The following is a 19,299-nucleotide window of genomic DNA, read 5'->3' as shown; positions in this document are numbered from 1 at the left end:
TTTATAACTTCCTGCTTTGTCTAAATCAGGATAGCATTATGCAGGCTGAAATTCCGGTTGAGGTTCATTGATTCTGGAATGTTCTAATTGCATTAAAACTTCCAGAACTCAATAGCCAGCCAAGGGGATTCTATAGGATTTCTTTTAATTATAAGACCACCGTTGACTTGCAATATTAACCTAATAAATGCACACAAGTGCAGTAAGATGCATTCAGATTTCAGTTAGTATATAAAACGAGCATCTTAAAATCAAAGAAATACGATGCTTAGTATTATTATTTCTATGGATCTGACATACCCACTCATTATTTGTCTCTGTATCAGTATGGCTGCTTGGGATCAGCTCTGAGACTACATCCAAATGTGAATATGAAACAGCACCCTATTCTGTCTCAAATCTTCTTTCATAATCAGCAGGGGTTAAATCACCAGCCAACTCTACAACATCTGGGGCTATTCTGGATGTAGACAAATCCTTTATGTAGAAAGAACTATTGGCATCAAAAATGAATGTATAATGAGGATAATTTAATATGGAAAACAATTATCTAAAATAGTTTGAAAGAAAGTAACCAAATCCCAGAAAAACATAGCAGCATCTTACTGGATATTTCAGCAGAGAAAAACTGATTAAAAATACCCATACAGGGGCTTCTCTGGTGGCGCATTGGTTGAGAGTCCACCTGCCGATGCAGGGGACAGGGGTTCGTGACCCGGTCCGGGAAGATCCCACATGCCGCGGAGCGGCTGGACCCGTGGGCCATGGCCGCTGAGCCTGCACGTCCGGAGCCTGTGCTCCGCAACAGGAGAGGCCACAGCAGTGGGAGGCCCACGTACCGCAAAAACAAAACAAAACAAAAAAGAAAAACCCACCCCCACCCCCCCACACACACGTCAGAACCCTCCACTCAATGCTCCACTTCCCCACCAGAAACTAGCAAATTTCTTAACTGAGTTGGGTGCTCCTAACCTGACCCTGTGTTCCCTAGATTTAAGAAAGGGAACATTTTTCTGGAGCACTAGGAGAAAATGGACACCTCTTATACAGCAAAGAAACAATGAAGAAAAATACAAATGATTCTTAAGTCATTCATCTTTCACGATATCTAGAAACTCAATTTTGATTCAAAATATTTTATCTTTATACATTCACCAGATTTCTTTCAACTGTTTAAATCATCATCTCAAAAGAATGAAAATAGTTTTTTTTTTATTATAAAACCTCTGGAGTGTACTTAATAGAAACGTTGAGACAGTTTTTATAAGAGCAACAGAGTAAAAAAAAAAAGAAAACAGCATAAAAGTGAAAGACTTTTTCTTCTCTTTCTTTCTTTCTTTCTTTCTCTTTCTTCTTTCTTTTATTAAAGTCCTCAAAAGTAAGACTTGTTTAAGCACAAACAATGAAGCTAGATAGACAGATGATAGATAGATGACAGATAGGTAGATAGATGGATATTGGTAGACAGACAGATGGATGAGTCGTCCCCTCTCACTTTCCTTCACTTTGTCTCTATTCCTGCCCCTTCTGTCCCTCAGGTCCCCACCCCACCCCAAACTCTCCAACTACTGTTAACAACCACTTCATCTCTATGCTTCCCCACTTTTGCCATCCTCACACAAACTATATGCCAACATGATTACATATGTAATATTTAAAATATAATTTATCCTCACAAAACAAGATCATACTATGTATTGAATATGTTTCGCTTGCTTTTCTCATTTAACTCTCTAGTCTGCCCATCCATCTAGGGCAGTAGATACAGACCTAACTCATTGTCCATAATAACTGCATAATGGTTCATATAATACATTAGAATTTACTCAACTATTCTTTTTTAATCATCATTCAGGTTGTTCCCACATTACAATACATGCAATTCTATCATGTATATAATATATATATTATATATAATAATAATGTAAATTATATATATCATTAAATGCATGTATTTGTATTCCATGTATCATTAACTATTTCATATATTATTAAATATATATATTTTAATAGAGACTCTGAATATTTGAATTTTGGGGAATAAAATCAGCTGACCGAAGGCAAACAGAGGAAAGGAGGATCACAGAAGCAGACCCAAATGAGAGCTGTCATTTTCTCTTCTACCTGGTCAGCATATCTGCTTGCCATGCCCTAGGCTGGCTCCATAGGAATCTGGGCTCATCGGATAGGATACAAATTAGGACTTGCATTCCTCCTAAGGGATCAAGCAGTGAGGCTCAGAGGTGGCTCCCCAGGCGGCCACCTTTGAATACCCTGACGGTAGGAAGTCCTATCACCCAGCCATCCTTGTTCCAAGACCTGAGGCTCCAGAATGATCTAATACTTCTCCCACATGGAAAGCCCTTCCACCATTTGAAGACAGAGCTTACGGTTTTTCTGAGTCTTCTCTAAAATAAACATCCCCAGTTCCTTTAACTGTTCCTCATATGAAACAGTTTTGAGTGCCCTCACCCTGGGTGTATTCTTCCCTCCTCTGTGTTTCCTCAAGCACAGGGCTCCAGGGATTGCCAGAGCTGCTCGGGTGAGGGGACCATCACTGGCCTCGCTTTGGACATAACTGTTGCTCACCCTCAGCAGCCTCATCTCAATGTTGACTCACTCTGAATCTACAAAAGACCAACAGCTAGAATTCTTTTCATATATGCTATCGCTAAGCCATACAGAAAAAAGTCACTAAGCATCTTGCCATTTGCTAGGATGTGATCATGGAAGAAACTAATACAAGGTACTAATGATATGCTCACCAACAGACCCCTTATCAGAGAAGGGATGCGAGCAGGTAGCAGAAAAATCAGGAGGCAGCACTTTTCAAGTCTGAAATTTTCTACCCATTTTCTTCCACCATCATATATACCCCTACTGTTGTCTCATATTGATCCAGCATCACTGACACTAAGGAATGCTTCTTTACAGGGTTGGAAGAGGCTGAAAAGATAAATAATTTCCCCCCAAAATGTTGATCTAGTTATAGATGACAAGATTTATGAGGGAATGGGCCTATATATCTTGTTCAGCTTTCTATTCCCAGAGCTAATTATTGATAAAAGATTGACTCTCTGCCTGTCTGGCTGAATGAATGAATGATGATGCCCAACCTCTGAGGCAGATGTCAAGGCGAACAGCCAGGCATTGCCGTAACATTCTTCCCATCAAAATACTAGTCTAGGTCTACTGTCTGAATCACTATAGCACTTTCTAGGATTTATATTTGGAAAATCTCAGGTCCTACAATTCAGCCTCTGCCCTTCAACATCTGGAACAAATTCAGGGACTCTGGAGTTGGTTCGAATAGCTACGTCTAGTGGAAGGATTAATTAATTCAATCAACAAAAATTTTGAGTACCTACTAGGTATCAGGCCCAGGTTTAGATATAAATACAAGCAATTCTGTCTTCAGGGAGGACACATTCTAGTGGGGTAAACAGGTATAAAATCAAAATAAATAAGCAAAATATATAGGATACTGAAGGTCATAAATGCTATGGAGGAGAATAAAGGATTTAAGGGATGAGAGAAGACCATCCCCACCCATTCCCTTTTTCTCATCTTCACGCAACCAAAGACACAAATGTAAGTGAAATTCTCTTTACTACCTTCTAGAAAAATAAACAAGGGGAGAAATACAACTATTTAAAAATTTTAATCATTAAACAACCCCCCCATGTGTGTTGGCAGTGGTTTGGGGTCAAAACACCAGCCGTGTAAATTCTGGAAAAGGAGCTTTCCCAGGCTCCAGGTGATAGCCGGCATGTGCTCCCTGGTATGAGTCTAAGGTCGAAATCCCCTTTTGGAGATGAGCCTACCCCTTCTCCTAGCAGCTCAATGTCTCTACCATTCCAGCTTCCATGCTTTTTATTCTTAAGCTACAGGGAAAGAGGAAGGAAGCAAAGGATGCCTCTTACCTGTGCCAAATATTTGGCGCAGAATCAGAGTTGGAAATGTCTGATGAAGGAGCTATCTGCAGAGCAGGAAACACCTGGCATGGAGGTAACATGCAGGCAATAAAGCCCACACTCTGCTCAGGGCCCTTCCCCGACAGTGTCATCATGAAGAGCCACTATGTGGCTTTACTAGATTGGGCAGCATGGTCACCCCATGGGGGGCAACACCACAGTTCATTTCTCCTGTAGTACTAAGGCTTTGGCATCAGTGATAGGAGCACATGGGGAGGTGGGAACCCCAAATCCCCCAGGGTATGAGTGCCCAAACTTCAAAAGGGACTTCAGACAGTGACCTTGAGCAAGACACTTAACTTCTCTGTTTCCTGCTTTGGAAGAGGGAACAGCACCGGGGTTCTCGTCGACCTCCCCAGAGGTGTTCGGACAGATCCAGTGGGCTCTTGGTACATGCACACGGCACAGTATCCCAACAAACTAAAGCTCACATTTAGGTAAACACTCCTACTAGAGGAAGAGAAGGAAAGGGGAGGTTGGAAATGGGAGGGAAGAGATGGAGAAGACTGAATTGTACTTAAGTCAACAGCTAAAAAGGCATTGCTCAGCCGTGTAAGTGCTAACAACGAGAACACGGCTGAGGAGCAGAGAAGGGAAAAAATGCAAAACTCCACTTTAAAATGCCAGGAGCATGTACTTGCACTGAAAACGGCAGGGCTCCTCTCCCACAGCCCTCTGCTACCTGCCAGACGAGGGCTGGGGAGGCCAAGTGTCACCACTGGGCAGCTTAATACCCTGCATCAGCAGATCTCAGGGTATTATCATTTGGGTGGTTTGTTAACATTGAGAACACGGGGCGAGGAATAGCCGTTTATAAAGCAGAGACAGACTTCCTCATCTCCACTTTGAAACCTTGCCCAGAAATGGGGATGGGGATAAGAAAGGATTAGGTGAGCAGGCTCCCTGGTGAAAATGAAAAAAAATGACTTTCTATTTTTAACCGACAACCATCCTCAAACGTTTGTAAAAACAAATCTCATTTTTTTGTGTGTTTGTTTTTGCTAGTGAAACAGCCCTTAGCAGCTTTCCTTAAAATGCAGTGGGTCTTTCTCCAATCACCGTAAAGAACAATAGAAAAACAAAAAACATAACTTTGGGAATATACACATAAACTCACGATCTTTCTTATACACATTCTGGTTGACAGCTATGAAAAACCTTCACAAACTCCTTCAAACAGTAGTTAAGACATAGAGCCCGTGGCTCTGGCAGGCAGATGTTAGGGCAATACCCACACCTGGAATATGTCTCTCTTACGACTCCCTCCTCTGGGACTCTATTGCGCAAAGAAAAAAAAAAAAAAAATGTGACCAACTGTCAGACTCTTTCAGACTCTGGAGAAATATTTCAAAGGGTCTGGTTGCAGAAAGGACCCCTAACATCCCACAAATAAAAGGCTTACATTCCAAAGGACTCCAAGTAGGCGTCAGGGGTTCCTGGCCTGTTCAGAACAACTGACACCTTTTTATTCCCAACCAAATGAACACTGTCCCTCCCAGCTCCTTCCAGGGCTTTTAGAGTGAGAGCTGAGGACCACACCCCACCTCTCCGTTGGGCAGCAGCACTCACAGGGATCCTGATGAGCGGCGCTCAGTGATGAAACAGCCCAGGAGCACACACTCTTTCTGCGCATGTGCAAAACGACAGCACCGAAAGGGCAAAGCATTACTCACTCACTCGTTTACCGAACTATAACTCTTGGGATATGATCAGATGAGCCAGCCAAAGAGAACCGCTCTCTTAACGACTGCTCTCTTCTAGTTGGAAGTGATTATTATCATTCAGCAACAACTGTTACTATCGTCATCAACAGCAGGGATCATCTCCATCCCTCTTTTACTGAAATGACAAGCAGCAGCCTCCAAGATGCTATTGGTACCGCATCTCCTCTACTTCTAAAGCAGGGATTTTTAAAAAAATTTATTTAATTCATCCTCCTCCTGTTATAGCTCTCTCTTATGCTTTAATCATACACACAGGCATGCCCACATACACACACACGTGCACAGAAGGAAGTCACACTCTAAGAACTCTGTTAGAGGATACTGGAGTGCTGAGAAGCTCCCTCACAAATACTTGTTCTTGGAATTCTCTGACTGCCTGTGCTGCTCAAGAGACGCTCCAACAGGGACTTTGATATCCAACATGTTTAATCTCAAGTTCACCATTTGGACAAATGGCTACAGCCAAACTGAAAACTCTCAGCTTACATTTCTTCATCTGTAAGATGGGGATAATAATGCAACCAGCCACCTAAAGTAGGGATCTGCAAAATTTCTCTATAAGGGGTAAGACAGTAAATATTTTTCACTTTGCAGGCCTCAAGGTCGCTATCTCAACTACTCCCTTCAGTTATTGTAGCGTGAAAGCAACCTCAGACAAGATGTAAACAAATGGCATGATGTGTTCCAATAAAACACAGAAATCTGAATTTCATGTACTCCTCATATGGCACAAAATATCTTTTCTTTTTTTCTTCCAACCATTTAAAAATATGGAACCTATTCCCAGCCTGTGGCCATACAAAACCAGACAGCAGGTTGGGTCTGACCCAGGGGCCCTGTTACAGAGACCACTATGAGAACGGCACGAGTTAATAACGTTGAGCACTCAGCAGGCTGCCTGAGACCTTCACGCTAAACCCACAGGAGTTATTACTACTCTAGAGGTTGAAGAAGAAACCGACATGGATGAGGTAGAGCCCTTCAACTTGACCTAAGTCCTATATCTTGGTTCAAAGGGCGAGAGGGGGACTGTCATTTTTCAGGAAGGAGTGGGGATGGAATACACATGAAATAGGTGCACATATGAAGAGATATTTGGCAGTCCTGCTTCTAAAGAAGAGCTTTGCTGCCTGGGACTAGGGTGCAGTGACCTGAGAGTTTCAGCCAAAAAAAAGTTAGCAAAAGTACATGAAATAACTTAAGGCAAGAGATCCAGGTGCCTGCTTGCTGCAGATGTTGTGTAACTAACTGGCCCCTCAGGAGTTATGCTGGTTGGCATAAATCAACTAGCAATAATAATAATAATAATTATAACAGCCAAATGCAATTACTTATGTAACTTGGTACTGAGATTTTTTACTACAAAACTGCATCTAGAAATGAGGCATTATAAAGTATTTCCAAACAAAGGGAAACAGATATGAATAGAGCTTTCCTAACCTGGTTGACCCGCATTTGAACCACCTCTAGTACTGACATACCAAGCATGGAATCTCTTGGCCCAACATGGTTATCGTTCAGACTTTTATGCTGCCAGCACACTTGTAGTTTTGAATCACGTGGTCCGTTATGAAACAACATGGGCACTCCTGAAGGAAGAAGGAAGCCCTGAAAGTATCTCCCCGGTGACATAAGGGCTTCTGCTGGAGGACGCTCCTTTTCCCCTGCTTTTTCCACCACTCCTGCCACATTCCCTCCTCCCCACAAGGAGTGCTGGGTCCTCCCCGAAGCCCACCATTGTACCCAATCAAAATGAAATCAATGTCACCACCAACCACATCATAAGGATAAGGTTAAAAATTAGAAATCTGTGGCTTATTAAATGTACACATCATTTAGAATTGCACATTACAAAATAAAGGGTTTTTGTCATTACTTTTGTTATCATTATTTCTATCCATGTTGGAAAATAAAGAGCACAATGTGGAAATTATTTATAGGCCCAAACTGCACGGACTTTTTTTTTTTTTTTTTTTTTTTTTTTTTGCGGTACGCGGGCCTCTCACTGTTGTGGCCTCTCCCGTTGCGGAGCACAGGCTCCGGACGCACAGGCTCAGCGGCCATGGCTCACGGGCCCAGCCGCCGCGGCATGTGGGATCTTCCTGGACCGGGGCATGAACCCGTGTCCCCTGCATCGGCAGGCGGACTCTCAACCACTGCGCCACCAGGGAAGCCCTGCACGGACTTTTTGAAAGAAGGATCAAAAATGGAAATTTTGGATGAAATAGTTGAACCTGGGAGAAAAAGAGAAAGTTGGCCAACCGTACTGAGCTGTGACTAGAATAAAAGAAACCTGCTCCCAAAGCTGGAAAGAAAACTGGAAAGAGCAAAACCAGCCAAGACTATTCCACAGCGACTGGGAACTTAGTGTCATGTACTTGATTATGCAATGTGTTTTGTTCAGATGTGTGTGTTTTGCTTTGTTTTAAAGAACATAGCAGTTTAAATTCTTCTGCCTGCTCCCTAAAAGAAGTATTTTGCTTCTAGTCAACAAGCATTTATTATGAACTGATCACATGCCTAGCCTTGTAGTAAGCCATGGACCAAGTAAAGAAATCTTCCAAACTAAATACTGGGGAACTGATTAGATGAGCATGAGGGCAACGGGACAGGCTGCCCCAATAGGTCTAGAGCTGGGGTTACTGAGACTATGGGTGTTTGGAGAAGTAAAATGTATGAAGCTTTAATGTCAGAAGCATATGGTCAAGTTCAGCAAAGAAGAACCCATACCCAGGGCTTCCCTGGTGGTGCAGTGGTTGAGAGTCCGCCTGCCGATGCAGGGGACACAGGTTCGTGCCCCGGTCTGGGAAGATCTCACATGCCGTGGAGCAGCGGGACCCGTGAGCCATGGCCGCTGAGCCTGTGCGTCCAGAGCCTGTGCTCCGCAACGGGAGAGGCCACAACAGTGAGAGGCCCGTGTACTGCAAAAAAAAAAAAAAAAAAAGAACACATACACAAAGGAGGAAAAATGAGCCACAAAACAAAAGCATGAAGGTCACCCAAAGAGTAAATAAGAATGCTGAAAGGTGTGGGAAATCTAAATTGGGGTGCTCCGTGCAGTGAGCTGGGTAGTGTCCCCCCACATTTCATATCCACCTGAAATCTCCGAATGTGACACTATTTGGAAACAGGGTCTTTGAAGATGTAATTAATTAAGATGAGGTCATACTGCATTAGGGTGAGCCCTAAATCCAATGACTGATACCTTTAGAAGAGAAAGGAGAGGGAAACTTGGACACACACAGAGAAACACAGGGAGAAGGCAATGTGAAGGTGGAGGCAGACACTGGGGTGATGCAGCTACAAGCTGAGGAAGGAATGCCAAGACTGCCCAGCAACCAGCAAGAGCTAGAAGAGCCTTCAGAGGGAGCATGGCCCTGTTGACATCTTGATTTCGACTTCTAAGCCTCCAGAACTGTGGGAGAATAAATTTCTATTGTTTTAAGCCAGCCAGTGTATGGTAGTTTGTTACGGCAGCCTTCGGAACTAATAATACTCAGCACAGGGAATAACTGGAAGGACAGAATTGGGAGTCAGGCATCAACTGTCCTCATGAATGGGTATGGACCTGTGGCTGTTCTCCTGTTCCTGACACCAGAGCAAAGTCTATGTTCCTGGTATTCTCTGCCTATGCTACAGAGGAATATATGCTCCCTATTGACAAAATCATTCAGCAGCTAGGGACCTATTCATTAGGTTAGCCCCCAGGACTATGGAAAAGCTAAGGAATGCTACATAAACATGAAGTTTCATACACATTACCAGAGACACAAATTACATGCCGTCTCAGGCTTCCATGAAAGACCACTGTAACTTAGGGGAGGGAGCACAAAAGACAACAGCCAGCAACTTGACTCAAGATTGCTCTTAGGGCTGAATCAAATCCATGTGTTACACAGAGGATGGGGGTCTTCCCCACCTTGATTTGCATGCAGAAGCCATTTCCAAGAACCCCTGTCCCTTCACAGGGCTTGGCAGCAGCCTAGTACCTGATAAACAGAGTAAGAATAAGATCTTAACTACTCTGGTGGGCTAATTAGGCACCAGCCAGGATTAAGCAGAGAGCCTCTTCAGAAGACTAAATGGGCTTTCTTTCATCTAGGTCTCTATTTCTATTGTACATGCTTAATGCACTTTGATTCCTTTTCTTCCTCTCCATCTTTATTCCTTTCCTGACTTTTGCATAAAGCTTCCTCTTATTGTCTCTTTTTTATTCCCAAGTGATACATGAATATATTCTCACTGTAAGAGATCTGAGTAAAATATAACTACATGTAATAAAATATGAGGACCTCACTTCTCTCTACCTCATTCTCTTCCCCAGTGGTAACCACAGTCAGTATATATCTTTTTAGTCCTTCTTCCGTGCACTTACATATTCATATAAAATAACCTTTTTATTTTCATATAAATGGATCATTTTATATGTGCAATTTTACTTGCTTTTTAAACTCTACTATATATCTAAAAAATATTTTGATGTCAATAATATATGTCTGTTTCATTCCTTTAAATGACTACCTGTACTCCACATAATTTATTTAGCCTTACCAAAGTTTCTAGGCTTTTTATTGCTCCAATTCTCAGTGTTATAAGCAATACTGCAGTGGACATCCTTGCGCATATACCTGTTACAGAATCAATTTTGCTTTCAATAGATTCACAGAAGTGACATTCGATCAAAAGAGATAGGCATTTTTAATCTTGAAAGATACGGCCAAATTTCCCTCCCAAATGGCGTTACCAGTTTTATACATTCCCACCAGAAGTGTTACCCTCATCTACAGCAACTGGATATTATCAATATTTAGAATTTTCTCAGAATAATAAACAAAAATATCTTGTTTTAATTTGCATTTTTCTTGGTACTAATGATGTTGAGCATCTGTTTATGAGTTTATTGGCCATTTATTTTTATTCCTTCTACGTGTTTTTTTTACATTTTTCTATTGAGTTGTTTATCTTTGGGTTTGTAGCATCATACTTTATATATTTTGCATATTACTACTTTTTATATATTTGACAAATGTTCTTCCCATTATTTTGCTTATATTTTAATTTGTTTATAATTCATTTTTATACTCGTTCATCCAACAAATATTTACTGAGAATCTACTCTGCTCAGTGAACAAACCAGATATTCTAGTACGAACATTTAAATTTTGTACAAATTTGTTAGCATTTTGCTTTGTTACTTCTGGGTTTGATGTTTTCCTTAGGAAACCGTGTTCTACTCCATAATTATAAAAAGTACTTCTGATGTGACACACCACATTTACAAAATAAAAGATAAAAATAATATGATCATCTCAATAGCTGCACAAAAAGGATCTGACAAAATTCACCAACCATTTATAATAAAAACTCTCAAAAAAGTGGGTATAGAGAGAACGTACTTCAACATAATAAAGCCATTTATGACAAGCCACAGCTAACATACTCAACAGTGAAAAGCTGCTGTGTTTCTATACACTAATAACAAACTATCAGAAATAGATATTAAGGGCTTCCCTGGTGGCACAGTGGTTGAGAATCTGCCTGCCAATGCAGGGGACACAGGTTCGAGCCCTGGTCTGGGAAGATCCCACAGGCCGCGGAGCAACTAGGCCCATGAGCCACAACTACTGAGCCTGCACGTCTGGAGCTTGCGCTCCGCAACAAGAGAGGCCGCGACAGTGAGAGGCCCGCGCACCGCGATGAAGAGTGGCCCCCACTTGCCGCAACTAGAGAAAGCTCTTGCACAGAAACGAAGACCCAACACAGCCAAAAAATAAATAAATAAGTAGCGTTCCCTTAAAAAAAAAAAAAAAAAAGAAATAGATATTAAGAAAACAATCCCATTTACAATTGCATCAAAAAGAGTAAAATACCTAGGAATAAATTTTTTTTTTTTTTTTTTTTGCTGTACGCGGGCCTCACTATTGTGGCCTCTGCCGTTGCGGAGCACAGGCTCCGGACGTGCAGGCTCAGCGGCCATGGCTCACAGGCCCAGCCGCTCCGTGGCATGTGGGATCTTCCCGGACCGGGGCACGAACCCGTGTCCCCTACATCGGCCGGCAAACTCTCAACCACTGCGCCACCAGGGAAGGCCCCCTAGGAATAACTTTAACCAAGGAGGTGAAAGACTTGTATGCTGTAAACTACATGACATTAAGGAAAGAAACTGAAGGTGATACAAATAAATGGAAAGATATTCCGTGCTCATGGATTGGAAAAATTAATATTATTAAAATGTCCTTATTACCCAAAGCAATCTACAGGTTCAATAAAATCCCTATCAAAATTCCAATGGTGTTTTTCACAGAAAATGTTTAATCCTAAAATTTGTATCGTGCCACAACAGACCCCAAATAGCCAAAAAAATCTTGAGAAAGAAGAACAAAGCTGGAGGCATCATGCTCCCTGATTTAAAACTCTATTACAAAGCTATAATAATTAAAACAATATGGTATTGGCATAAACACAGACACACAGATCAATGGAACAGAAGAGACAGCCCAGAAATAAATCCACCCATATATGGTCAATTAATTTATGACAAAGGACCCGAAAATATACAATGGGGAAAGGACAGTCTCTTCAATAAATGGTGTTAGTCTCTTCAACAAATGTTGTTGGGAATTCTCTTGCCACATGCAAAACAATGATACTGGACCACTATTTTACACCTCACACAAAAATCAACTCAAAATTGATTAAAGACTTGAATATAGAACCATAAAACTCCTAGAGGAAAGCATAGGATGTAAGCTCTTTGATATAAGTCTTGGTAATAATTTTTGAATCTGACACCAAAAGTAAAAGCAACAAAAGCAAAAACAAACAAATGGGACTATATCAAACTAAAAAGATTCTGCACAGCAAAGTAAACCATCAACAAAATAAAAGGCAACCTACTTAATGAGAGAAAATATTTGAAAATCATATATCTTGGGGGTTAATACCCAAAATATATAACGAACTCATACAACTCAATAGCACAAAACCAAACAATCCACTTAAAAGTGGGCAGAAGATCTGAACAGACATTTTTCCAGTGAAGACATATAGATGGTCAACAGGCACGTGAAGGGATGCTCAACATCACTAATCATCAGGGAAATGCAAATCAAAACCAAAATGAGATACCACCTCACACCTGTTAGAATGACTATTATCAAAAAGACAAGAAAGTGTTGCCAAGGATGTGGAGAAAAGGGAACCCTTATGCACTGCTGGTGAGAATGTTAACTGATGCAGCCACTATGGAAAACAGTATGGACATTCCTCAAGAAATTAAAAATAGAACTACCATATCATCCAGCAATTCCACTTCTGGGTATATATCCAAAGAAAACAAAAACACTAACTCAAAAAGATATATGCACCCCCATGTTCACTGAAAAACTATTCACAATTGCCAAGATAGGGAAACAACCTAAGTGTTCATCAGTGGATGCACGGATAAAGAAAGTGTGGTGTACATATATACACAATGGAATATTATTTGGCCGTTAAAAAAGAATGAACTCCTGCCAATGGAATATTATTTGGCCATTAAAAAGAATGAAATCTTGTTACTTGTGACAACATGGAAGGACCTCAAGGTCCATTATGTTAAGTGAAAAAAATCAGAGAAAGACATACGATCTCTCTTAAATGTGGAATTAAAAAAAACCAAAATCAAAAACAAAAACATACTGAATAGATAGAGAACTGATTGGTGATTGCTAGAGATGGGGGATGGCAGAAATGGCTGAACAGATCAAAAGGTTATAAAAAATTTCTGTTGAATGAATGAATATGTTGGCTGAACTGCACTCTGAATCATCTCTTATAAGAAAAACAAGAATACAGAATTGACTATACTCATTCAATTTTCATTCTATAAGTATTACTTAGTATTTTTAACCTAGCATTTTTATCATAACTTATAGAGCTCATTTTGAATAAACATAAAGTTAAGCATATTGAGACAAAATGATAACTTCCATTCTACATTTTTTCCATTGAGCACAAGATCAGCTTTTGAAATATCACAATTTAAAAAATTATCCTTCTCTATTTTAACAGATTAATCATGAGGGCTTTTGTAATTACTATAGCTCACAGGCCTTGATTTGCTAATAGAACAAAAACCCCATCATTGTTCATTGTTCTGTTTTGCATATTTATTGGCTACTTTTGAGCATTTTATTTTGCAAATGAGCCTTAGAATTGGCTTATTAAATGCCATAGAGAACCTCACTGAAATTGTGATTTGAAACATTATTGAATGTCTATATTAATTTGTGACAAATTGATTTCATTAATATTAACCAGAAACATGAGAAGTCTCCATTTATTGAGCTATCTACTCTACAGTAACTCCACTGTAAAATTTCATAGTTTTATTTATATAGATCTTGCACATTTATTTACAAGAAATTTATGTTTTTACTTGTTGGTGCTATTGTAAATAATAGCACTTCTTTTTCATTACATTTGAGAGACAGCAGTAGCTTGTGTATAAAAAAGCTATTGCATTAGGACATTAATCTTATAACCAAGGGCAAAAGCCATATTAGTTGTGGGGAAGGGGTGGCAGGTGGAGAGCTTGGAGAGATCCAGAGAGGACATAACGAAGGCTAAGATGCTTTCTGGAGCTATGAGAAGGAATTCAGCACCCCTCAGCACACTAGGCTTGGCCGAACAGAGTGAGGTGTGGAGGCAAGACAAGGAAACCCCAGAGTTTAGGGGATGTGTTCTGTTTGGAACTTTGGAGCACACTGAAGAAATGGCAGCACGGTGTGTTCAAGCAGAGGGTGAACCTCTAGATACTGTACCGAGTTTCCCTGAGGCTGAAGCATGGCACGGAAGAGGCTAAGCAGTTTCTACCTGTCCCAGTGGTGAATACAGAAGTGCTGAGATGCAACCAGTGAAAGAGACATGGATGGAGTGGGGACCACAAGAGGGCAGAGTTTATAGCCTTGAAGGTCAAGACCATGGCAGGAGCCACAGGTCTTAGCAGCACATGCCAACGCACAAAGGCCAAGTGGGACCAATTACATCCAGAGAGGATGCAGTAGGGAAAGATGCCAGTAACCAGAGGCCAAATCACATGAGACACATGCGTCCTTCAGGACTCAGGACTGTGCACAAGAGAGATGTCACCCTCGTGGCCATGGTGGATGGTAAGTAAGCTTCCCCTGCCTCATGATGCCATTTTGGGGAAGGAGGAAAAGAAATACTCCCACAGAGGGTATGCACTTTCAAGTGAGTATGTTTAAACCATGAATTCACTGAGTAATTTGCTGAAAGAGATCAAATACTAAACAGGCAGATGCTGAATTACCCTGAAGTGGCAAGATTAACTTTTCACCCCCAGAGGAGATAGGGGCTCACAGCAAGTGGAATTCAGTCATGGGGAAATAATGTTAGATTTCCATACCTCTGAATCATAGTGTATAACTTTTTAAAACCTTTACATGCTAGTATAATTTGTGTGGTTATATAGATCCTATAGGACATGTAATTTTTGTCCTCTTGATGTGTGTCTCTGCATGTATACACATTGGGCTACATTCCACAGTCACGGGGACAAGGCTAAAAAAGCCATAGGTTTGGGGCTTCCATGGTGGCGCAGCGGTTGAGAGTCTGCCTGCCGACGCGGGGGACACGGGTTCGTGCCCCGGTCCGGGAGGATCCCACAGGCTGTGGAGCGGATGGGACCGTGAGCCATGGCCGCTGAGCCTGCGCATCCGGAGCCTGTGCTCCGCAACGGGAGAAGCCACAACAGTGAGAGGCCCGCGTACCGCAAAAAAAAAAAAAAAGAAAAGAAAAAAAAAAAGCTATAGGTTCGAAGTGAGAAGAGTCAGTATGTATTACATAGCAGCATTCCTGCACGGAAAGCTAGGACTCTGAAAACCAAACATTCAAAATATGCACTTCATCATTGCAGCTCTATTTACAATAGCCAGGACATGGATGCAACCTAAGTACCCATCGACAGATGAATGAATAAAGAAGATGTGGCACACATATACAAGGGAATATTACTCAGCCATAAAAAGAAACGAAATTGAGTTATTTGTAGTGAGGTGGATGGACCCAGAGTCTGTCATACAGAGCGAAGTAAGTCCGAAAGAGAAAAACAAATACCATATGCTAACACATATATAGGGAATCTAAAAAAAAAAAAAGGTTCTGAAGAACCTAGGGGCAGGACAGGAATAAAGACACAGGCGTAGAGAATGGACTTGAGGACACAGGGATGGGGACGGGTAAGCTGGGATGAAGTGAGAGAGTGGCATGGACATATATACACTACCAAATGTAAAATAGATAGCTAGTGGGAAGCAGCCGCATAGCACAGGGAGATCAGCTCAGCTCGGTGCTTTGTGACCACCTAGAGGGGTGGGGTAGGGAGGGTGGGAGGGAGATGAAAGAGGGAGGAGATACGGGGATATAAGTATATATATAGCTGATTCACCTTGTTATAAAGCAGAAACTAACACACCATTGTAAAGCAATTATATTCCCAAAAAGATGTTAAAAAAAATACATGCATTTCATTTGACACTTTGTTTGCAGGCAGTCTATTACCTGAGTACTTTTGAAAGAAAAACAAATCACCAGCTCAGTCCACGTTTGTACTTAGGGATATACAGTGATGGAACACGGAAATGAGAAAGATATTCCCTCAATGTTTCCCAAGTAAATTATGTAGCCTATCTGCATTTTTACCCAGTAGACAAGGAACTATTAAAAGCTGACTTTAAAGTTTCAGTTCTGGGCAGGATGGACTACTTGCACCCCACCCTGTCTCTCGCCTTGAATGCACCTATAAAACCTGGACAGAACATGTGCAGCAGCCATTTACGGTCTCTGGAAAGTAAACAGTAGCAGGCAGATTGGAAACAAAGGCAAGCATTCGAAGAATCAGTGAACCAGTGTTGAGTTCACCACATTTTCCCCTTTGTGTTCCCTGGACAGAACTCAGAGATACCTGGGTATCAGCACAGACTTAGAAGCTCCTAGTTAAGGCCTGAAGAGCAAGAAAAGGGGTTCTGGCAGCAACAGCAATGGCAGCAAGTAGGCGGAAGATTTCCTTTCTGGAAGATTTGAAACCTAGTATCTTAAATAATTGTAAAACTACTTATGTTATGTATTTCTTATTGGGTGAGTTTTGGTAATTTGTGGTTTTTTTGGAATTGGTCCATTTCATCTAAGCTGTCGAACTTCATACCTAGAGTTGTTCTTTGGGGTCTGTAGTGACAGATCCTCTTTTGATCCTGATATTGGTAGTTTGTGTCTTCTGTCTTTTTCTTCATCAGTCTTGCTAGAGGTTTATCAACTTTTCTTGACCTTTTCAAAGAACAACTATTCTCATTAATTTTCTGCATCATGTATTGAAACATAAGAACTTGGATGAATCTCAGAGTTATTAATGCTGAGTGAAAGAAACCAGTTTCAAAAGATTACAAGCTGTATGGCTCAGTTTATAGGACACTCTCAAAAGATACAAACTATATTGACAGAGAACAGGTCAGTGGAGCCTTAGGGGAGGTGGGTGTGACGACACAGGGTCAGCACAAGACAGGTGTTTAGAGTGATGTGTTCTGTATCCTGACCGTGGAGGACACAAATCTATCTGTGTGCTAAAAATTCATAGCGCTGTAGAACAAAATAAAGGCAATTTTACCATATGTTCATTTAAAAAATAAAATTGAAAGTAACTCCTAAGGTCAGAGGAGAAATAAGACTGGTTTAAGAAGTTTCTCAGTTTTAAAACTGAAAGTTAATAACTGCCCAGTTAATCAGTTTTTCAATTACATATTTCTCTTCCTTAATAAACATGAGGTCATCATAAAAACAAGTCTGATATACCTATCTTCAACAAGATTTGAGGGAAACAAGGTCTCTCATGTAACATTAGTGGAGTAAATTACTGTAAGATCTTTGGATGGATATTTATCTCCAAGGAAATATAAAATGTGTATACTTTTTGATCCAACAACTCAACTTCTAGGAATTTCTAGGACAGATGTACAAGATCAAGAATATACATATAAGCATGTTTATGACAGCATAATTTGTAATAGGAAGAGACTATAAACAATGTGGATGTCCATTAATAAGTAAATTACATAGATGCATACAATTAACTACCAGAAAACCATTTTCAAAACGAGGCTAATCATCAATCACTGATTTCGAAAAAAATTCTCTAAAATTATTAAGAAAAATAACAAGGTGAAGAATAATATATAGCGACTGATCTCATTTTTGTTTAGGAAAGGCCTTATATATGTTGGGGGAGCTTATACATACATAAAAATTCCCAGAAGGATATATAAAATACTGTTAACAATAGTTATCTCTTTGGAGTAAGCATGGAGATATAAGCAGGAGGAGAAAGGAAATAGTTTAAACTTTTCTGAACTGCTAGAAAAACCACAAACATGATACTATTAAAAAACTATTTTCAAAAATGTTAGTAAGACATAATAATGGCTTTGTACAAAGTTTATTAATCAGGATAGCTGGCCTTCTGCCAACCTGGGAACGTCCATAGTCAGAGGGATCTTAATGGGGTCAGGGCAAAGGACCTGAAAGTTGGTCATCGCTGGTGAGGGAGATGGGAATGGAGGAAACTCTTCCTCCAAGGAATTACAGTCTCACTGCCTACTCAAAGGCAGTCAGAATATAAACAGCATACCCACAACCAAAGAGGAAGCTGCCTGGGGTTCTGCAACCAGATCCTGTTGATAAACTCATGAATGAGTCCCAAGGGTTGGACCCAGTTTTTCTGCATTAACAGTCTATAAGCCCTAGCTTAAATTTTTTCTAATTTACAGTATAGTGAATATTTCCAGGACATATGCACAAGAACACAAGAAATTCTTGAAACTAAAAGACATCAAGAACAACAACAAAACGAGGTTTGTGATCTTGAGAAAAATTACATAATTTTTTGATCACTAATGTTCTTAACAATACAACAGAGGACTTAGGTGACAGGTAGGACCCTTGCTGGTTCCTAGAATCAGTGAGTCACCGTGTCTGGTTTAGAAATTGAATTTTACACAATTCTTTTTTCCAGATTCAGATTCTATTTGTCATTAGATTGAAACTGGCCAATAGTCATACATCAATTTTGAAACCACATTTCCCAAAACATTATATATCTTGAGTTGGTTGTTCAGATTTAGCATGTGTAGACACAAAGCTCTTAAGCAGAAACTTCTTCACAAATATAAAATTTTCTCTTCTATTAAGTGTTGAAATACATCTTACTTTAGAGACAAGTTATATTTCAAAAATGTGTGCCCTAAGGAAAATATTTCATGACATTTAAGAACAAAAGTCAAAGAACTATTTACTATAAATAAGTGTACTGGAAAATTATCTAAATATTTTAAAATATATTAACAAAAATATCAAAACTTTGTAGTTAAGGGATAAAAGCCAGGCATGAGCTATTTTTTTTCGCAGACAAGTTAGTTCATTCTCACTATCCTGCATATCATTCTATACAAAGCTTCCTGATAATTCTGTTCTGCTACTTCTTCTGGGATGTCTGTCCCAACTCTATTCCAGCTTCACCCCAAGAGCCTGACCTCTCTGAACTTTGCATGTGC

The 19,299-nt window shown here is 40.4% G+C and overlaps 1 protein-coding gene across 1 annotated transcript in view; it reads right to left on the bottom strand.

Annotated features, from left to right (window-relative positions):
• The window catches only part of FRMD3 (FERM domain containing 3), a 312,589-nt gene that overhangs the window by 111,645 nt on the left and 181,645 nt on the right, over nt 1-19,299 (bottom strand). The window lies entirely within an intron of this gene.

The sequence above is a fragment of the Delphinapterus leucas genome, chromosome 6, assembly GCF_059928025.1.
Source record: "Delphinapterus leucas isolate spDelLeu-1000000601 "Yukka" chromosome 6, BTC_Dleu_Yukka2, whole genome shotgun sequence".
NCBI classification, from domain to species: domain Eukaryota; kingdom Metazoa; phylum Chordata; class Mammalia; order Artiodactyla; family Monodontidae; genus Delphinapterus; species Delphinapterus leucas.
The sequence above is the reverse complement of the archived record's forward strand: the minus strand, read 5'-3'. Positions and strand labels throughout refer to the sequence as shown.